This window comes from Hippopotamus amphibius, chromosome 15 (assembly GCF_030028045.1).
Source record: "Hippopotamus amphibius kiboko isolate mHipAmp2 chromosome 15, mHipAmp2.hap2, whole genome shotgun sequence".
Lineage (NCBI taxonomy): Eukaryota > Metazoa > Chordata > Mammalia > Artiodactyla > Hippopotamidae > Hippopotamus > Hippopotamus amphibius.
This window is the reverse complement of record NC_080200.1, coordinates 26,433,782-26,456,568: the sequence shown is the minus strand read 5'-3', so window position 1 is coordinate 26,456,568 and position 22,787 is coordinate 26,433,782. Positions and strand designations below refer to the sequence as shown.

General features: G+C 43.4%; 1 protein-coding gene across 3 annotated transcripts in view; it reads left to right on the top strand.

The window, feature by feature from the left end:
• The window catches only part of IBA57 (iron-sulfur cluster assembly factor IBA57), a 56,775-nt gene that overhangs the window by 24,980 nt on the left and 9,008 nt on the right, over positions 1 to 22,787 (top strand). For all 3 annotated transcript variants that reach the window (XR_009049176.1, XR_009049175.1, XR_009049171.1), the window contains one exon: positions 11,860 to 11,975. The gene's annotated coding sequence lies outside the window, so the exon portion shown is untranslated. The remainder of the gene's footprint in view (positions 1 to 11,859; positions 11,976 to 22,787) is intronic.

The following is a 22,787-nucleotide window of genomic DNA, read 5'->3' as shown; positions in this document are numbered from 1 at the left end:
TGGAATCACATGGTGCTGCACTTTCAAGGGAGGTCTTGTTCTCAGCACATTTTTGAGCCTCCTCCATGCATGTGTCCCTGCTGCAGTCCTTTTATTTCTGAGTAGTGCTGGTTGAGTGGATGGGCCACAGGTAGCTTCTACATCTCCTGTCGAGGGCCCCCCAGGATGTTTGCAGTTTGGGCTGTTATGAGGAAAGCAGCAGTGAGCACACAAACAAACAATGACCAGACCATCTGTAAAAATAGAACTCTGACCTACAACCTTTGGCCACCTGCCCAGGAAACCAACCGTCCATCTCCAGTAGCCAGCCAGGAAGCCAGCCTGCTATCGTCAGACGTGCAGGATGTCAGCCTGCTATCTCTAGTGACAGTCCAGGCAACAAAACAATAACCCCTGTAATTAGCCATCAGCCCCAAACCACAGGACTTGAGCAAAAGCTGATGCTTCCCTGTGTTTTGTCCTGCCTCCAACTTGGAACCAACCAGAGAAAGCCAAATATGCTCCCTAACCCATCCCACAGGACACCCCACTTTTTTTTTTAATTTCTTTTTTCTTTAAGAAATTTTATTGAGATACGATTGACATACAATAGACTGCATATATTTAAAGTGTACAATTTGACACTTTTTTTCTCATTAGTAATGTATATACGGCAATCCCAATCTCCCAGTTCATTCAGGACACCACACTCCTAGTCAGCCGCTCCAGCTCTCCGACCCACAGCCTCCGTCGGCACACTGGGGCCTTCCCTCTCTCCACAAGGAAGCTCGGCCACCCCGACTGCCCTGACCCCCTTGCTGCAGCAAGCTCCAAGCAGGTAGCCTCTGCCTGTTCTCTGCTCCGGCAGTCTCCATTCATTCCTACACTCAAACACGCTCTTCGTGGACGCAGGCTTTCCATGCGGCAAGTCAGCGCCTAGGGGTGGGTCTGTGGGGCCACACATGGGAGGAAGCTGCCTGCATTCTCCCACAGTGACCAGTCCCTTTTACACTCCCACCAACAGCTAGTCCATGCCAACATCTGGTGCTGTCAGTCTTTCTAGTTCCATTTGGAGATTTGGTGTTTACATTTCAAACATCTTGGGCAGATGCCTGGCTGTGCTGGGGGGGAGCTGGGGGAGCATTCCACTCCCCAGCCCTGCGGGGAGCCCCCTTCCACTCTCTGTGATCTGGGCACTTAACCAACTCAGTGTCCTGGTCTTCAGTTTCTTTTCAAATGATACTGATTCAGTGTGGTCACATGCGTGTTTGTGGGGAAAATGAATTATTTCTGAATAAATTTTATGTCAGAAATCTCTCAAAATAAGAAGTTCATCAGGGAAATGAATAACAGCAGGGACCCTGTTGATGAGTAGTCTGGAGACTGCTGAGTTCTGATCTACATTTCATTCATTCATTCTTCCATTCACCCATTCATTCAACAAATTATCCAGTGCCTACAAACCGTAACAGTAAAATACAAAGTATACAGGATTGCCATAGCTCTATGGCAAGAATGGAGCAGAGAATGGGATGCAGTGTGTGTGGAGATGGGGTGAATTGGGATGATGGGCTGTCTGTTGGTGGGGATGGGGCATGTGCAGGGATGGGGTGCATTGTGGGGACCAGGCTTGTGTGGGCTTGGGGTGCGTGTGGAGATGGAGCAGGGTTGGGGCAATTAGGGGACAGGGTAGGTGAAGAGTTGGAACACACTTGGGGGACAGGGCAAGTGTGGGGATGGTGCATATTGGGGATGGAGTGTGTGTAGGGGTCAGGGAGCACTGGGGGGACATGGGGTTGGGGTGCATGCAGAGACTAGGCACATTTGGGGGATAGGGCAAGGTCCGGGTGCATTGGAGGCATGGGGCATGTGTGAGGTCAGGGTGTATGCAGAAGCTGGGTGCACTGGGGGGATGGGACAGGGTTGGGGTATGTGTGGGGAGCTCACTGGGGGGGGGACTGGGCACATGAAGGATAGGGGTTGGGGGGCATATGTGCTGAGTGTGTCCAGACAGAGGACACAGCGAGGAAAGGCCTTGAGACTACTGTACATTTGGAATATCCTTCAAATAGTCAAGGCTAGTGAGTCTTGGGTCAGGGTTACAAGAGGCCACAGCAGGCGGAGCCCGTGAGGGGTTTGCACAGGGCCTGGCACTATCCGGGGGCAGAATGCGGGTTGAAGGAGAGCCCTTGCCATTGCGTGAGGAGTGAGGTACCAGCAGAGTGGCAGAGCAGGGTTTATCTTAAAGCACATGGGGCTTGGAGGAATTGGGGGCGCTGCAGCGGCTGTCCCCATGGGGGTCGGGGGGTTGGGTGTTCAGTAGGGGTGAGTGGGGGGTGGCCTGGAGGTCGTGAGCACAGTGGGGGTGCCACCGAGAGGGTGCAGACCAGTGCAGAGGAGGATCGGGGGCCAGGGCTACTCGCAGACACTCCTGGTCCAGGGCCTTGAGTTTGTACGGCCTCTCCTGACCTGCTCCAGATACCCCATCACCTTGTGCTGGGCTGCTTCGTTTAATGGGGATTTTTATGGAGACCGCTGCAGTCGTAAGACGTAATACAGAGAGGTGCCAGTACACCCTTTACCCAGTCTCCCCCCATGGTCACACCTAGGAAAAACGTGCTACAGTATCATACCAGGATACTGACTCTGATACCATCCACTGACCTTATTCAGATCTCACCGTTTTCTTTGTGCTTATTGTGTACATGTGTTGAGTTTTGTGCCGTTTTATAACATGAGGAGGTTAGCGTGTCTCAACTGGATTCAAGATACAGAACATCTCCATCCCATGTTGACCTACCCCTAACCGCTGGCCGCCACCAATATGCCCTTCATTTCTAAAATTCTGTCATTTCAAAAATGTGACGTAAATGAAATCACATTGTAACCTCTATGTGTTGACTTGTTCCGCTCAGCATGACTCCCTGGAGATCTGTCCAGGTTGCTGCTGTGTCAATAGTTGATTCTTTTTGTGGCTCAGTCCAGTTCCATGGTATGAACTATCACAGCCTGTTCAACCACCCACCTGTTCAAGGACATTTGCCTTGTCTCCAATTTGGCATGATTACAAATAAAGCTGCTATAAACATTCGTGTATAGGTTTCATGTGAACACAAGTTTTACTTTTCTGGGATAAAGGCCCCGGAGAGCAATGGCTGGGTCATATGTTAGTTTCATGTTTAGTCTTATAAGGAACTGCAGACTTTTCCAGAGAGGCTATACCACTTTACGTTCCTACCAGCAACATTCCAGAGATCCAGTTTTTCTGCATCCTTGCTGGCATTTGGGGTTTTTACTGTTTCTAGTTTTCTGATAGGCAGGCAGAGGTATCTCATGGTAGTTTTACTTTGGATCTCCTTGATGGCTAATGGTCTCGAACCTCCTTTCATGTGCTTATTTGCTACCTATGTATCCTCTTTGGTGACACGTCTTTTCATGAATTTTGCCCTTTTTCTAGTTGGGTTGTTTGATTTTTACTGTTGAGTATATCTTTCGATACCAGTCCTTTGTTGGGTGTGGTGGGTTCTCATTACTTGTGGTGGTTATGATACATAACTTCCCAGCAAACACTGTGAGTGAATACTGAACCACTGCTCCTGGGGAAAGAACGGACTTAGGTTCCTGTGGTCAGCCTCTGGTCACATTTTTGTCACCTGATCAATAGATACCTTTGTTTGATACATGTTTCTGTTTAAAAGACACCTTACTTCATATATATTGCTGGTTCATTAACATTGAACTCACGGCCAGTAGCACTCTTAACTTGTACCTGAATGAAGCTCTTCTAATGTATTTTCTCCATAAGGCACGTCACAGCCTTCTTGTGCTTATGAACGCTAGACGACACTTCAGCTCTATCTTGGGGGCCATTTGAAACAGTGAAATAAACAAAAAGTACAAAAATTCGAAAAATGTGGCTGGGACCTCCCTGGTGGTCCAGTGGCTGAGACTCATTGCTCCCAATGCAGGGGGCTCGGGTTTGATCCCTAATCAGGGAACTAGATCCCACATGCGGCAACTAACAGATGCTACATGCCACAACAAAGATCCCGCGCATGGCAATGAAATCCTGTGCGCCACAACTAAGACCTGGTACAGCCAAACAAACAAATATTTTTAAAAATGTGGCAATAACTCAACTATGAAAAGGACATTTGCTTACAGTCTGAGAGCTGGGACACAAAGGCAGAGTACGCCTTGTTCCACCTTAGCAGGGCACGTGGGCATTGGGAGAGTTGAGTTTTCACTGCTCTGGGCATGTCTGCAACCGCCGTGAAAGCACCTTGAGTATTGATTTTGGGGTCACAAATAGACTTAGGGAATAGGCAAATTTGAAAATAGAGACACCAAGGATAATGAGGATAGAATACGGTTTGAAATACAGTTGTCTCCTGGTCCTGAGGGGTGGTGTTGGTTCCAGGACCCCCTTGGATACCAAAATCCAAGGATGCTCAAGTTCCTTTTATGAAATGGTGTAGTATTTGCATATAACCTATGCACATCCTCCTGTATAATTTATTAAAAGTTTTCTGTCATTGAGGTATGATTGAGTTACAATGTTATATTAGTTTCAGGTGTACAAATAGTGACTCAAAATTTCTATAGATTATACTCCATTTAAAGATATTATAAAATATTGGCTATATGCCCTGTGCTGTACAAGATATCCTTGTAGCTTATTTATTTTATACACAATAGTTTGTACTTCTTAATCCCCAACTTCTATTCTGCCCTCCCTCTTCCTTCTCCCCACTGGCAACCACTAGTTTGTTCTCTATATCTGTGAGTCTGTTTCCCTTTTGTTATATTCATTCACTTTATTTATTTATTTATTTTTTGACTTCACGTATAAGTGATAGTATACAGTATTTGTCTTTCTCTCTCTGACTTATTTCACTAAGAATAATACCCTCCAGGTTTATCCATGTTGTTGCAAATGGCAAAAATTTATTTTTTTCATGGCTGAGTAGTATTCTATTGTATATACGTATGACATCTTTATCCATTCATCTGGTGATGGACATTTAGGTTGCTGTCTTATCTTGGCTATTGTAAATAATGCTGCTATGAACATTGGGGTGCATGTATCTTTTCAAATTAGTGTTTTAGTTTCTTTGGGTATATACCCAGGAGTGGAATTGCTGGATCATATGGCAGTATTTTTAGTTTTTTTTCCCTTTAGATGTTTATTGGAGTATAATTGCTTTACAACGTTGTGCCAGTTTCTGCTGTACAACAGAGTGAATCAGCTGTATTTATACATATATCCCCATATCCTCTCCCTCTTGAGCCTCCCTCCCACCCTCCCTATCCCACCCCTCTAAGTTATCACCAAGCATCGAGTTGATCTCCCTGTGCTATGTAGCAGCATTCCACTCACCATCTATTCTACATTTGGTGAGGTGTATATGTCAATGCTACTCTCTCACTTCGTCCCAGCTTCCCCTTCCCACCATGTCCTCAAGTCTGTTCTCTACATATGCATCTTTATTCTTGCCCTGCCACTGGGTTCATCAGTACCATTTTTTAAAAATTCCATATATATGTGTTAGCATATGGTATTTGTTTTTCTCTTTTTTCTTTTTTAAAAATTTATTTATTTCTTGGCTGTGTTGGGTCTTCGTTGCTGCACATGGGCTTTCTCTAGTTGCGTAGAGTGGGGGCTACCCTTCGTTGTGGTACGTGGGCTTCTCAATGCAGTGGCTTCTCTTGTTGTAGAGCACAGGCTCTATGTGCATGGGCTTCAATAGTTGTGGCACGTAGGCTCAATAGTTGTGGCTCACAGACTCTAGAGTGCAGGCTCAGTAGTTGTGGTGAATGGGCTTAGTTGCTCCACGGCATGTGGGATCTTCCTAGATCAGGGATCGATACCATGTCGCTTGCATTGGCAGGTGGATTCTTAATCACTGCACCACCAAAGAAGCCCTCTCTTTCTGACTTACTTCACTCTGTATGACAGACTCTAGGTCTATCCACCTCACTACAAATAACTCAATTTCGTTCCTTTTTTATGGCTGAGTAGTATTCCCTTGTATGTATGTGCCACATCTTCTTTATCCATTCATCTGTTGATGGACATTTAGGTTGTTTCCATGTCCTGGCTATTATAAATAGTGCTGCAATGAACACTGTGGTACATATATATTTTTGAATTATGATTTTCTCAGGGTATATGCCCAGGAGTGGGATTGCTGGTTCATATGGTAGTTCTATTTTTAGTTTTTTAAGGAACCTCCATACTGTTTTCCATAGTGGCTGTGTCAATTTACATTCCCACCAACAGTGCATGAGGGTTCCCTTCTCTCCACACCCTCTCCAGCATTTATTGTTTGTAGAATTTTTTGGGGGGGGGGTTTAACAGTTTTAATATCAGAAATTTTTTTAAAGTGTACAATTTGATATTTTTTCTTATTAGTCATCTATTTTATGCATATTAATGTATATATGGCAATCCCAATCTCCCAATTCATCCCACCCCACCCCAATTTTCCCCCTTGGTGTCCATGTTTGTTCTCTACATCTGTGTCTCTATTTCTGCCTTGCAAACAGTTGATTTGTACCATTTTTCTAGATTCCATATATATGCGTTAATATACGATATTTATTTTTCTCTTTCTGACTCACTTCACTCTGTATGACAGTCTCTAGGTCCATCCATGTGTCTACAAATGTCCCAATTTCATTCCTTTTTACAGCTGAGTAATATTCCATTGTATATATGTACCACATATTTATCCATTCATCTGTTGATGGACATTTAGGTTGCTTCCATGACCTGGCTATTGTAAATAGTGCTGCAGTGAACATTGGTGTGCATGTGTCTTTTAGAATTATGGTGTTCTCTGGGTATATGCCCAGGAGTGGGATTGCTGGGTCATATGGTAACTCTATTTTTAGTTTTTCAAGGAACCTCCATACTGTTTTCCATAGTGGCTGTATCAATTTACATTCCACCAACAGTGCAAGAGTGTTCCCTTTTCTCCACATCCTCTCCAGTGTCTATTGTTTGTAGATTTTCTGATGATGCCCATTCTAACTGGTGCGAGTTGATACCTCATTGTAGTTTTGATTTGCATTTCTCTGATAATTAGTGATATTGAGCAGCTTTTCACAGGCCCCTTGGCCATCTGTATGTCTTTGGAGAAATGCTTTTTTAGGTCTTCTGCCCATTTTTTGATTGGGTTGTTTGTTTCTTTTTTTGATATTGAGATGCATGAACTGTTTATATATTTTGGAGATTAATTCTTTGTCTGTTGATTTGTTTGCAAATATTTTCTTAAGGGCTGTCTATTTGTAGAATTTTTGATAATGGCCATTCTGACCAGTGTGAGATGATACCTCATTGTGGTTTTCATTTGCATTTCTCTAATTATTAGTGATGTTGAGCATCTTTTCATATGTTTGTTGGCCATTTGTATGTCTTCTTTGGAGAAATGTCTTTTAGGTCTTCTGCCCATTTTTGGATTGGATTGTTTGTTTTTTCGATATTGAGCTGCATGATCTGCTGTATATTTTGGAGATCAATCCTTTGTCAGTTGCTTCATTTGCAAATATTTTCTCCCATTCTGAGAGTTTTTTTTGTTTTGTTTATGGTTCTTTTTACTGTACAAAAGCTTTTAAGTTTCATTAGGTCCCATTTGTTTATTCTTGATTTTATTTCCATTATTCTTGGAGGTGGGTCAAAAAGGATCTTTCTGTGATTTATGTCATACAGTGTTCTGCCTATGTTTCCCTCTAAGAGTTTTAGTGTCTGGCCTTTCCCACCAACAGTGTACAAGGGTTCCCTTTTCTCCACATTCTCACCAGCATTTGTTATTTGTGATCTTTTCTTATGATAGCTATTCTGACAGGTGTGATGTGATACTTCATTGAGGTTTTGATTAGGATTTCTCTGATAATTAGTGATGTTGAGCATCTCTTCCTATACCTGTTGGCCATCTGTATGTCTTCATTGTAAAAATGTTTATTCAGGTCCTCTGCCCCTTTTAAAATAAGATTTTTGGGGGGTATTAACCCCTTATTGGTCATATCATTGGCAAATATTTTCTCTCATTCAGTAGGTTGTCTTTTTGTTTTGTTGATGGTTTCCTTTGCTATGCAAAAGCTTTTAAGTTTAATTAAGTCCCATTTGTTCATTTTTGCTTTTGTTTCCTTTGCCTTAGAAGACAAATCTTCCCCCCCCCCAAAAAAAAAAACCTATTTCTATGGTTTATGTCAGAGAGTGTTCTGCCTATGTTTTCTGCTAGGAGTTTCTGGTCTTACAATTAGGGTTTTAGTTCATTTTGTCTTCTTAAGAAATCTTTATTGAGTATTTTATTTTATTTTCATCAAACCTGCTTTATTGCTTTATTGCCTTTTTTTACAAAATAATTTATTTTTATTTTATTTTATTTCTATTTTATACATATAAGTGTGTGTATGTCAATCCCAATCTCCCAATTGCCTAAATTTTAACTTTTTATTTTATATCAGAGTATAGTTGATTAACAATATTGTGGTAGTTTTAGATGCACAGCAAAGTGATTCAGTTACACATATACATGTATCTATTCCTTTTTGGGTTTGTTTTTGTCTATGGTGTGAGAAAGTGTTCTAATTTCATTCTTTTACATGTGGCCATCCAGTTTTCCCAGCACTACATATTGAAGAGACTATCTTTCCCTCATTGTATATTCTTGCCTTCTTTGTCATAGATTAATTGACCATAGTGCATGGGTTCATTTCTGGGCTCTCTATTTCTGTTCCATTCAACTAAGTGACTGCTTTTGTGCAAGTACCATGCTGTTTTGATTACTATAGCTTTGTAATTATTCTGAAGTCAGGGAGTGTGACACCTCTAGCTCTGTTCTTCTTTCTCAAGATTGTTTTGGCTATTCAGGGTCTTTTGTGTTTCTATACAAATTTTAGAATTAGTTGTTCTAGTTCTGTGAAAAATGCATTGATATTTTGATAGCGATTGCATTGAGTCTACCTTGGGTAGTATGGTCATTTTAACAATATTAATTCTTCCAATCCAAGAATATGGATTTGCCACATGGCTTGTGGGATCTTAGTTCCCCGACCAGGGATTGAACCCAGAACCTTGGCAGTGAGAGCGTGGAGTCCTAACCACTTGACCACCAGGGAATTCACAATATAAGTGGTTGATTTAGTACCTTTACTTTATATTTGCTTTTACCAATGAGTTTTTCCTTTCAAAATTCTCATGTTTCTAGTTGTGGCCTTTTTTGTTTAGAGAAGTTCTTTTAGGATTTTTTTGTAAAGATGGTTTGGTGGTGCTGAACTCTTAGCTTTTGCTTGTCAGTAAAACTTTTGATCTTTCTATCAAATCTCAATGAAAGGTTTGCCAGGTAGAGTATTCTTGGTTGCAGGTTTTCTCTTTTCATCACTTTAAATATATTGGCCTACTCCCTTCTGGCCTGCAGAGTTTCTGCTGAAAAGTCACCTAATAGCTTAAGGGAGTTTCCTTATATGTAACTTGTTGCTTTTCCCTTGCTGCTTTTAACAGTCTCTCTTTATCTTTAACTTTTGCTATTTTCATTACAGTGTCTTGGTGTGCTCCTCTGTGGGTTGATCCTGTTTGGGACTCTTTGTGCTTCCTGGACCTGGATGTCTGTTTCCTTTTTCAGGTTAGGGAAGTTTTCAGCTATTGTCTTCAAATATGTTCTCTGCTCTTTCCTCTTTCTTTTCTTCTGTGACCCCTATAAGGCAAATGTTTGGTAGCTTGATGCTGTCTCAGAGGTCTCTTAAACTGTCCTCGTTTCTTTTTATTCCTTTTCCTTTTTTTCTCTTCAGCTTCAGAGATTTCCACCACTCATCTTCCATCTCTCTTATCTGTTCCTGTGTATCATTTAATCTACTGTTGATTCCTTCTAGTATATTTTTCATTTCAGTTATTGTATTCCTCATCCTTGTTTTGTCCTTTATATTTTCTCTTTGTTAAAAACTTCTAACTTCTCACTCTTTTCATCCATTCTTCTCCCAAGTTCTTTGATCATCTTTGTGATCATTGCCTTGAACTCTTTTTGGGGTAGTTTGCCTTTCTCCACTTCACTTAGTTATTATTCTGGGGTTTTATCTTGTTCCTTCATTTGGAACATATTCCTCTATTGCCTCATTTTGCCTAATTTACTGTTTTTATTTCTATGTATCTGATGGGTTGGTTACATTTCCCAACCTTGGATAAACGGCCCTTTGTAGGAGACATCTTATGTGTCCCAGCTGTGCACTGCCCTCTGCTCACCAGAGCTATATTCTCTAGGGGTGCCCCTTCATGGGCCCTTCTGTTGTAGCAGGCCTTTGGTCTGGTAGGTGTGGCTGGCCCCTGGTCTGGTTGGTTGCCTGCTCTGCCTGTGAGGAGGCTGCTGGCTGCTGGTTGGCAGAGCCTGGTCTCCAGGCAGCTGGATGAGGAACGCCATAGCGTTTTGAGGCTAGTGCTGGCTCACTGGTGGGCACAGCCACATTCTGGATTGGGTGGTTTTGGGGTCAGGGTTCCTGGATCTAGTGCTGGCCTGCCAGTGGAGAGGGCTGTTTCCTGACTTTGCTGGCTGTGGGTTCTGGAATGTCATAAAGCTGGTGCTGGCCTGTTGGTGAGTGGGGCTGGATTCTGGGTGGCTGGCTTAGGCGTCCAGGATATCTCAGAACTGGTATTTGCCTGCTGGTGGGTGGAGCTGTGGCTTGGGGGTTCCTGGGGTCAGTGCATGCCCACTGGTGGGTAAGGCTGGGTCCTGATGCTAGTGCCAACCCACTGGCAGGCAGAGTTGGGTCCTGGGGTCTCTGGCTGCAGGGGCCTGGTGGTCTTGGTGCTTGTGTTGTCCTGCTAGTGGGTGGGGCTGTTTCCTGACAAAGCTGGCTGTGGGGTCCAGGGTGTCCTGAAGCTTGAGTCAGCCTGCTTGTGGGTAGAACAAAATCCTTGGACAGCTTACTGATGGATCCAATGTGTATTAGAGCTGGTATTGGTCTGCTGGTGGGAGAGGGAAGAGCCCACAGGCTCTTGGGGTTAGTTCCAGCCTGTCAGTGTGTGGGCTGGGTCCTGCCATGGCAGGCTGTGGGGCTGGTGTCTGTGCACTGGTGTGTGAGGCTGGTCCTAGGGCTAATGCCATCCCTCCAGTGGGTGAGACTGGGGCCCAGGGTGTTCTGAGGCTAGTGACAGCTCACTGGTGGGTGGAGCTAGGCCCAAGGGTGTCTGGCTGCAGGGCCTTATGGGTCCTGGAGTTGGTGAGCGGGACGTGGGCCCAGAGGGTCCTGGGGCTGGTGATTGCCCACTGGTGGGTGGAGCTAGGTCCTGTGGTTTCTGACTGGAGGGCCCTGGGAGTGCCGGGGCTATTGCCTTTGCACTGGTTTGTGGGGCTGGGTCCTGGATCCTATGGTGGACAGGATTTTGTCCCACGGTAGCTGTGGCTTCAGGGGGTCTTAAGGCAACCTGCCTGCTAGTGGGTGAGGCTGTGTTCCTGGCAAGCTCGTTGCTTGGCCTGAGACACCCCAGGATTGGTGCTGACCTCCTGGTGATTGGGGCTGGGTCCTGGTGCTAATGTGTTAGAGGGAGGATTCCAAAATGGCACTTGCCAGCACCAGAGTCCTCGTGGTATAAGGAGCTCCCCAAAATGGCTGATTCCATTATCTGTGTCCCCAGGCTGAGCTCCAGTTGCCTCCTGCCTCTCCAGGAGACTCTCCAAGATCAGCAGGTGGGGTGACCCAGGCATCTTTTAAATTACTGCTTCTGCCCTGGGTCATGGAGCATGTGAGATTTTATGTGCTTCCTTTAAAAGTGGAGTCACTATTTCCCACAGCCCTCTTGGCTTCCTGAAAGTAAGCCCCACTGGCCTTTATGTTTTTTTTAATTTATTTTTTATTTTTTATTTTTTTGGTCACGCTACGCAGTTTATGGGGTCTTAGTTCCCCGACCAGGGATCAAACCTGTGTGCTCTGCAGTGGATGTGTTGAGCCCTAACCACCGGACCACCAGGGAATTCCCAAGACTTGTAGATTTTTAAAAGGTAGGTAAGGGTACCAACACAGCAAGCATCAAATCTTGTAACTCATCTGGGCTCTGTCCAGTGGCAGGGAACAAGGGACGCAAATTCAGAGCTAGTGCCATCCATTGAAATATAATCATTACGGGGAGAATCAAGTCAGATGCAAATGCTGATTTCTATGAGAGAGAGGGAGAGAGGGAGAGGGAGAGAGGGAGAGAGGGAGGGCACAAGCATAGTTGAACTAAGCAGACTGCAGTTCACAGAAATCTGGAAAGGGAGTGAGTGTGTGTGTGTGTGTGTGTGTGTGTGTGTGTTGTGGGAAAGGGCACAAAGTGGGGCTAAGATACTAGAGAATTCAGGCAGCCAACAGATCAGCATCAGCTGCATTTGGCCTCAGGGAACAAATCTGCAGTTCTGCAGCTGTTCTGCAAAGTTTTATAGTTTCTAGGCTTAAGTTAGCTTTAGCTAATTTAAGTTTTTGGCTGATCTCTATTTTGCTGGGATTCTGATAGGAATTGCATTAGATCTACAGAGCATTTTGGGGGAGAACTAACCTGTTCTGTGAAGCAGGGTGACAGTCTTGAACAGAAGGTTCTGTGTGGCCCTGGTGGGTCTATCCACCCACCCCATGGTGGATCTTCTGTTCTCATGGCTCCTGTCCTTAATAAAACACTTTAAAGGTCTTGTCAGGGAATCTTTGCCAACAATGCCCTCTGGTCACAGTTTTGCTGACTTTCAGTAAGAAGATGATACCACGTGGGCCAGCCTGGCAGTGGCTGTGGCCAGGTGCTGTCCACAGTTCCTGGGACGTCCCTGCATCCTGATCACATGCCCCTGGCGAGGTCTTGCCCCCATGGCCCTGCTTGCCTCATGGGCCCTGAGGGTGCTTGCTCGGGCAGTGGGTGGAGCCTTTGGTCTGTCCTTGGAGCTTAGGCTGTCAGCTGCCCCTCTGAGGGTACCCCCTGCCTTTGGGGCCCTGGGGGAGAAGCCCAAGCAGGTGTGCACCAGTTGTCATAGAACAGACTACCTGGGAGCAGGGTGGGGTCTCTGCTAGGAAAGCACTGCCTGGGAGAAGGAGGCCCCATAGGCAGCACCAGACTGGAGGTCACTGAAAAGTAACTGGTGGACATGGCCAAGGGGTCCAAGCAGCTTTACCCCACTACCCCCCATCCCCCTCCAAATCAGAAGCTGTGTTCCTTCATCAGCTGCTTCTGGTGTTTATTTTGCCCTAATGCAACCTGGGTGTCGGGTAAGGGACCAGGAGAGAGTGAGCTGCATTATTCTATGGGGGTGGGGGCAGGGGCAGTGCATGTGGGCACTTGGGAATGGGGGCTTGCCTGGGGAGCAGAGGTGGTGCTGGGAAGGCAGGGGTGGGATTTTGGAGGCAGGAGCAAGCACTTAGGATGGGAGGGGGATTTGCAGGGGTGGGCATTGGGGAGGATGGGGGCAGGAGAGGAGGGGCAGGGACAGGGTCCAGCAGCATTTCCCAGTCCCTGGAAGAGTCGGAGGTGAACCCAAGTGTGCGTCAGCTCTCAAGTATGAAGGATCCCTGCAGGAGACATCCTCGGCTGACCTGGCAGAGTGGGCGAGGGTAGGGGTGGATGAGTGGTGCTAGGGGGACAATAGTGGGAGAGGGAGGCTGGAAAATCAGGAAGAATTTGTTCTAGGAACCAATGAAAAATGGCAATTCAGTTTTTTTTTTTTAATAAAAAAATTACTTAAAAATTGTGGTAAAATATAGATAACATAACAATTACCATTTAAACTGTTTTTAAGTGTAGATTCTAGTGTCAACTACATTTACATTGTTGTACAAACTTCACCACCATCCATCTGCAGAGCTTTCTCATCTTCCCAAACTGAAACCCTGTCCACATTAAACAATAACTCTCCATTTCCCCCAGCCTCTAATGCCCACCCTTCTACTTTCTGTCTCTATGAATTCTACTCCTCTAGGTCACTCATGTAAATGGAATCATTCAGTATGTGTCCTTTTTGTAACTGGCTTATTTCACTTAGCATAGTGACTTCATGATTCATCTATTTTGTAGCGTGTGTTAGAATTCCCTTCCTTTTTAAGGTTCAGTAATAATCCATTGTATGAATGGACCACAATTTGTTTATCCATTCATCCATGGATGGACATGTGGGTTGCTTCCAACTTTTGGCTATTGTGAATAATGCTACTATGAACACAGGTGTATAAATATGGGAACTCATTTTTCAACACAATCCTAGACAGCATTCCATGTGACCCTCATCACTGCCATTGGAGGTGTGGAAACGATCAGCCTAAAATTGACCTGACCACCCAGGTGGGGGCCAGGCTCTGGGTCTGTAATCTTTCCACCATGAGGAGTTTAGGTGGAGTGTTAGAAACTGTCCTTAGAGAAAGACAAAATATGTTTTTGCTCCTGCAGCCCATCACAAATGCTGTGCTGGAAGGCATGCAGGAGATTTTGGGTCCATAGGATAGGTGCATCCTACCACAAGGGAGTTCTGAGTTGGGGGCTGGTGGATCAGAATGTGTTTCTTGAGTTTGATTTCATCCCCCAATTGGAAACAGTATTGTGCATCCTCTGCTGGTCAACCACCATTGTTTCTTTTCTGTACAGTGTCTCAAGTCCTTTGTTCATCATCTCTGGGGGCCTTTATCTTCTCCTAGATTTTATAGGAGTTATGTGTGAATTTCAAATACTAGTTCATTGTCAGCTGTGTGCCTTGCAGATATTTTCTCCAAATTTGGGACTTGTCTCTCACCTTTTTTTCCTTTTTCTTTTTACCCCTAATTTGTAACATGAACACATAATGATATTAAACACATTGGTGAAAGTCAGTATATAGTCAAATTTAGGATACACTAATACTGTAATGTGATGTGTTAACAACTTAACTCTAGAATAAATATTAAAGGACAGAAATATTAAAAACAGATATAGCTATAATAATTTATTAATGAATGCACAATATTACAAAAAGTAAATTGTGATACCAAGAACAAAAAAAAAATATGGTGCAGAGAGTAAAGGGTAGAGCTTTTGTATGTGGATGAAGTTATGTTGTTATCAGCTTAAAACAGACTGTTATATCTATAAGGTGTTTTATATAAGGCTCATTGTAACCGCAAAGCAAAACCTGCAGTCAATTCACCAAAGATAAATAAAAAGGAATCTAAGCATAATACTATAGAAAATCAATTCACAAAAGAAGATAGTAAGATAGGAAGAAAGGAACAAAGAAACTATAAAACATCCAGAAAACAATTAAGATGGCATCAGTAAGTTCTTACCTATCAATAAAAACTTTAAATGTAAATGGATTAAATTCTCTAATCAAAAGGCATAGAGTGGCTGAATGAATATAAGCAAGACCCAACTATATGCTGCCTATGAGACACTCACTTTAGATGTAAGGACACACACACAGACTGAAAGTGAAGGGATCAGAAAAGAGACTCCATGGAAACCAAATGAGAGCATATAGCTATACTTATATCAGATAAAATAAACTTTATTTTTAAAAAAAGTTTATTTATTTATTTATTGGCTGTGTTGGGTCTTCATTGCTGTGTGCAGGATTTCTCTAGTTGTGGCAAGTGGGGGCTACTCTTTGTTGCTGTGCGCAGGCTTCTCAATGTGGTGGCTTCTCTTGTTGCAGATCACAGGCCCTAGGTGTGTGGGCTTCAGTAGTTGTAGCATGTGGGCTCAGTAGTTGTGGCTTGCGGGCTTTAGAGTGCAGGCTCAGTAGTTGTGGCGTGTGGGTTTAGTTGCTCTGAGGCATGTGGGATCTTCCTGGACCAGGGCTTGTATCCCCTGCATTGGCAGGCAGATTCTTAACCACTGCACCATCAGGGAAGCCCAGAAACTTTAAACCAAAATGGTAATGAGACAAAGATGGTCATTGTATAATGATAAGCTGGTCAGTTCATCAAGAATATATACAATCATAAATATATACACACCCAACATCAAGCACCTAAATATATTAAGCAAATCCTAACAGATCTTAAGGGAGAAATAGACAACATTACAATAATTGTATAATAATAATAACAACACTTTCAACAATGGATAGATCATCCAGACAGAAAATTAACAAGGAAATATTGGATTTGAACTTTAATACAAATGAACCTAATAGACATATACAGAACATTCTCACTTTCTTTAACGTCTTTTTAGGATAGAAGTTTAAATTTTAACACAGTTAACTTTTCTCAGTTTTTTTAGGGAGTGTGCTTTTTGTATCCTGCTTTAAAAATTCTTACCACCCTGAGGTCATGAAGCTTCTGTCCTATACCAGATTCTAAAACTTCTGCTGTAGTACTTTTCACACTTTTAATCTACCCAGCATTGATGTTGATGTGTTTTGTGAGGTGGAGGTTAACTTTAATATTTTCCTGTTTATGTAACCAGTGGTCCCAATCCGACTCACCAAACAACCCATCTTTTCCCACTGACCCACAGTGTGCTTGGTCACCCCCACAGGTCTACTTACGCGGGTCTGTCTTGGGTTTTTCATTCTGCTCCACATGTTCTAGTGTTCTATCTGTCCATCCCTGCGCTAGTACCATGTTGTCTTAATTACTGCATCTTGAGGTTAATTCTTAGGAACTTGAATGTCTTTATAGCAAGCCAAGACCTTGAGATAGCATCTTGGCTATTGTTATTATTTTTAAATTAAGGTATAATTGACATACAACATTATATTAGTTTCAGGTGTACAATATAATGATTCAATATTTTTATATATTGTGAAATGATTACTACAACAATATAGTTAACATCCATCACCATATATAGTTACAGATTTTTTTCTTGTTATGAGAACTTTTAAGATTTACTTTCTTAGCAACTTTTAAGTATGCAGTACAATATTATTACCTATAGTCACCATGCTGTACATTATAGCCCCATGACTTATTTATTTTATAACTGGATGTTTGTCCCATTTGACTCTCTTCACCTATCACCTATTTCACCCCCCCACCCCACCTCTGGTAACCCCCAATCTGTTCTCTGTATCTATGAACTTGATTTTTTAAAATTAGATTCCACATATAAGTGATACCATACAGTATTTGTCTTTCTCTGGATTTATTTCACTTATCATTATACCCTCCAGTTTCATTCATTTTGTCACAAATGGCAGGATTTCCTCCTTTCTTTATAGCTGGATAGTATTTCATTGTATATACATACCAAAATTCTTTATCCATTCATCAGTCAGCATACACTTGGGTCATTTCCATGTCTTGGCTATCATGAATAATGCTGCAGTGAACATGGAGGTGCAGATATCTCTTTGAGATATTGATTTTGCTTCCATTGGATAAATACCCAGTAGTGGAATTGCTGGATCACATGGTAGTTCTATTTTTAATTTTTGAGGGTCCACCCTCCTGTTATCCACAAGGCTGCACCAATTTACATTTTTACCTTTTCTGTATTTTTCTGTTCTTTTTCTTTGAAATTTTTAATATCCTTATGTTTAGGTGTGTTTCTAATGAAAAGCATTATTTAGGTTTTTCTTGTTATCCATCCCCCAAATCTTTTCTGTTTGGCCAGAATACATATATACATATGTGTGCATGTGTATACACATATACTTACATAACTCTGCCACTTGTACCCACAGCCATTAGTTTATAAACTGTGAGTCTTGAACTCTGTTGCTCAAAACCATTGTGTTCTTTTTTGTTTAATGCCATTGCCTTGTTTTAAAATTTTTTATTTTTTGGCTGTGCAGGCTTTCTATAGTTGCAGCCAGTTGGGCTATTCTTCTTTATGGTGTGCAGGCTTCACATTGAGGTGGCTTCTCTTGTTGCAGAGCATTGGGCTCTAGGCATGTGGACTTCAGTAGCTGCAGCATGTGGGCTCAGTTGTTGTGGCATGCAGGCTTTAGAGTGCAGGCTCAGTAGTTGTGGTGCACAGGCTTAGTTGCTCCACGGCATGTGGTATCTTTCCAGACCAGATTGAACCCGTATCCCCTGCATTGGCAGGCAGATTCTTAACCACTGCACTACAAGGGCAGTCCAATGCCGTTGCTTTAGACTTATGTCCTGCACCAATCAGGGATTCCTTGGGAGCTTTATGGCCTCAGAATTATTTTAATTCCTAAAAACTTTCTCACAGGCCCCAAAGAGCTTTAGTTCCTGTGTGATAAATCTATTGATATCAAAGCAGAGACAATTGTAAATGTTTATTAATTCATTTAAAATAATAATAAGCCCATTATATATTAATATAAATAACATTTTTAATGAAAAAAAAAAAACTCCTGTCTTTTCTAAAACCAACAACAAACAAAATGTAGGGACAAGAGTGGCATTTGTTAGTATGCAAACTCTCTAACACCCAGCTTCATACAGGACAGCTGAACTCTCTGCTCTGGAGTCCTGCAACCTTGGGACAATGCCACCCTTGCGAGAGAGTGAGAGTGAAAGAGGCATATGGCATCTCAACATCAACGTGGAAACCGTCCGTACTGCTAGGTGTCTTGAAAGGACTTCAGGGACCCACAGGGTGGTGGGACCACACTTTGAGAACCATAGCACTATAACATTTCTACTCTGATCAGCTTCTTATATTTGAGCTCTGATTAAAACTTCATTGAAAGAAACAACCCTGAAGGCAGGTTGAAAAGTGCATGGTGAAGGGGAATGCATGAACCCCAGGCCCGGCAGTCACTACTGCAGTGGAGCTACTTCTGCCCTCAACCAGATGGGCCAGCCTCACGGCCTTCGCCTTGGCCTTCCTGGTGACTCTCACCATAGCCATCAGTTGGCTCTCACCTTGATCTTCATCCTAACCTTCACCTTGGCCCTTACCTTGGCCACCATCATGGCCCTCGTGGTGACCCTCACTATGGCCCTTACCTTGAGCCTCTCCATGACCCCCACTGTGGCCCTCACCTTGGCCTTGCCATGGCTCTTACCCTAACCCTCACTCAAGCCCTGCTCAGGCTTGGCCTCTTGCACAGCACACTTGGGGGGCTACTGCTTTTCCAGCTGTTATAGGTTTTCTTTGTTCTCGTGAGTCAGGCTGCATGCTATCCACAACTGCTCAGAGTTGGGATGCGAAACACCAATTCAGGCAGCTCTGGATCCTCTGGCTTTGTCCCTCCTAGCATCTCTTCCTGACTGAGTTCTCCAGGTTTCCACTGTTTGGGCCTCCTCTCCTGGTCATGCTTGGCTCCCTCTGCCCAGGGCTGCATCACCTGGAAGCTCTCCCTTGTGGAGGCCCATGAGCAAAGCTCACTAGGTTTGCATTCCTCTTTTAAAACTTACCTTATTATCGGGACTTCCCTGGTGGTGCAGTGGTTAAGAATCTGCCTGCCAATGCAGGGGACACAGGTTCATTCCCTGGGCCGCGAAGATCCCACATGCTGTGGAGCAACTAAGCCTGTGCACCACAACTACTGAGCCTGTGCTCTAGAGCTCGTGAGCCACAACCAGCGAGTCTGAGTGCCATAACTACTGAAACCTGCACACCTAGAGCCTGTGCTCCACAACAAGAGAAGCCACCACAGTGAGAAGGCCGTGCACTGCAACGAAGAGTAGACCCTGCTCTCTGCAACTAAAGAAAGCCCACATGCAGCAATGAAGACCCAATGCAACCAATAAAAATAAATAAATTAAAAAAAATAAAAATAAAACTTACCTTATTATTATTTTTTACCTGCAAATGGGATGTGTGTCTGTTGAATACAATTTAATGGCACAGAAAAACATAGAGTGAAAAGCCTGTGTCCTCCCTTCCACCCTTCCGAAAGTCACCATAATCAGCCATCTGTGTTCACTTTCAGACAATTCTGTGCACTTATAGACATGGATTTATTTATATATTCGCGCCCACACATGGTAGTTTGTGTTGTACTTTTCCAAGCTTAAATAGAATTGTGTCCTCTGTGTCCTGCAACTCACATTTCTACACTGGATACAGGTGTTGTGAAGGCTAATTTCATGTGTCAACTTGAGTAGGCCACAGGGAGCCCAAACCCTTGGCCCAGTGTGATCCTGGGAGTGTCTGTGTGGGTGTTTCTGGATGAGGTGAATATTGAATTGGTGGACTGTATAAAGCAAATGGCCTTCCCCAGTGTGGGTGAGTCTCGTCCAACCATTTGAAGGCCTGAATGGAACAGATGGAGGAAGAGGGCACTCCTTTTGTCCGACTATTTGAGCTGGGACATGTGTTCTGTCCTTGGACTTGGACTGGAATATTGGCTCCCCAGGTCTCCAGTTTGCTGATTCAGATGCATATATACTTGCGTGTTGGTTTTGTCTCTCTAGAGAACCCTAATACTGGTGTCTTCCCATGTCAGTGGGTGAAGACCCCTTGCATTCTTTCTGTGACTACATCCTGCCTTCATCAAGTATGTCCTGCAATTTATTTGATTCTCCTCCTGGCAATTGAGTTTGTTCACAATATTTTGCTGCCAGGTACTACCTTGAATATCCTTGTAACTGTACCGTAACGCACATGTGTAAGAATTCCTGCAAATCACACATGTGGGAGGCATCCTTTCTGAAGTATCGTTTTGGTATCGTGTTTTGGGCCACCATCATGAATTTTATTTTATTATTATTTTTTTGGCCACGCTGTGCAGCTTGCAGGATTTTAGTTCCCTGACCAGGGATTGAACCTGGGCCACTGCACTGAAAGCATGGAGTCCTAACCATTGGACCACCAGGGAATTCCCTGTCATGAATTTTTTTAAATTAATTACTTATTTATTGGCCACATTGGGTCTTTGCTTCTGCGTATGGGCTTTCTCTAGTTGTGGAGGGCTGGAGCAACTCTTTGTTGTGGTGCATGGGCTTCTCAGTGTGGTGGCTTCTCCTATTGTGGAGCACAGGCTCTAGAAGTGCAGGCTTCACTAGTTGTGGCACGTGCACTCAGCAGTTGTGGCTCACAGGCTCTAGAGTTGCAGTAGTTGCAGCACACGGGCTTAGTTGCTCCGTGGCATGTGGGATCTTCCCAGACCAGGGCTCAAACCGTGTCTCCTGCATTGGTAGGCAGATTCTTAACCACTGCACTACCAGGGAAGCCCCCCGTCATGAATTTTAATGTAGTCAAAATATTTTCCTTTTGCTATATCTGTTACCTTGTATCTTGTTTAAGAAATCTTTGCGTATGTATGTTCTAAATGTTTTGGTTTTTTTTTGGCTGCGCTGCCTGGCTTTTGGGATCTTAGTTCCCTCATCAGGGATCAAACCCAGGTTTTGTCAGTGAAGGTGCCAACTTCTAACCACTAGACTGTCAGGGAATTTCCATGTGCTGGTTTTTTTAAGTTAGGTTTTTAAAATTCATCTCATCTTCATTTTTTTTTATTGACGTAAGATTCGTATAATTTAAAGTTAGCCATTTTAAAGTATACAGTTTAGAGGCATTTAGTACCTTCACTATGTTGTACAACCATCACCTTTATGTATATTCAAAACATTTTTGTCACCTCAAAAGGAAGCTCTGTGCCTGTTAAACAGTCACTTCCTGTTCTCCTCCCCCAGACCCTGCTAACCACTAATCCACCTTTGTCTCTGGATTTGCCTGTTCTGAACATTTCATATGAAGGAATCATATAGTGTATGGCCTTTTGTGTCTGCCATCTCAAAATGAACATAATGTTTTCAAAATTCATCCACATTGTAGCACATGTCAGTATTTTATTCCTTTTTTATGACTGAATAATATTCAATCATAAGGATAGAGCACATTTTGTTTATCCATTCATCAGTTAATCAGTTAATGGACATTTGGGTTGTTTCCACTTTTTGGCTATTGTGAATAGTTGCTGTGAAAGATTTTGTGTGCACATGCTTCAGTTCTCTTGAGTATATACCTAGGAATGGAATTGATGGGTCTTATGGTTAATTCCATGTTTAATCAGCTTGAATTTTGTGTATGACACTGTATGAGTTTCCTAAGGCTGCTATAACAAATGACCACAAACTGGGTGGCTTTAAAACACCAGAAATTTATTCTCCTACACAAGTACAAAATCAAAGTGTCAGCAGGCCAAGCCTCCCTCCAGAGACTCTAGGAGAGGATCCTTTCTGCCCCTTTCAGCTCCTGGGGTCCCAGGAGGTCTGGACTTGTGACAACATCACTCCAACCTCTGCCTTTGTCTTCACAAGGGCTTCTTAATTTGTGTCCCTGCATCATTTTCCCTCTGTGCATGTCTGCCTCTGTATCTACATTTCCTCTTGTAAGGACAGTAATTATTGGGTTGGGGCCCATCTTAATGACCTCATCTTAACTTGAGTGCATCTGCAAAGACTCTACCTCTAAATAAGGTCCCCTGCACAGATTCTGGGGGTGAGGACTTTGACACATCATTTTCTTGGGATCCCATTCATCCCATGATAGGTGCAAAGTAGTGATCTCACTTTCATTGTTTTCAGAGGAGAGCTGGTTGTCTAGAAAATTCTTCCCAGTCCTCTGTAGGGGCATCTCAGTGTCTGAATGTGTGCAAGCCAGTTTCCAGGCTCTCCATTCTTCTCTTTTCTTCTATTTTATTCCTTCCTCACTGGCTTAATTACTACAGCTTCCTAATTGAGCTCTCAGCACATCCAAGAGTCCACAGTTAGAAAAATAGGGTCTGTTTCTTGCTTAGACAGCTTTCTCTGTTCTTGTGACCCTTTTACATGTGCTAACCTTGACTCTGGCCATTGAAGATCCAACAGTGACCACATGGAGGCCCTGGAACAGCTTTGTGGTGTGCCCTACAAATGACTTTGTCCAAACCATCTCCAGCACAGCCCTAGGGCGAGATGACAAGGATGTTTTATGAACGGATGCCCAGAGTGCAATGCCCAGGAGAAAATGAGTTGGA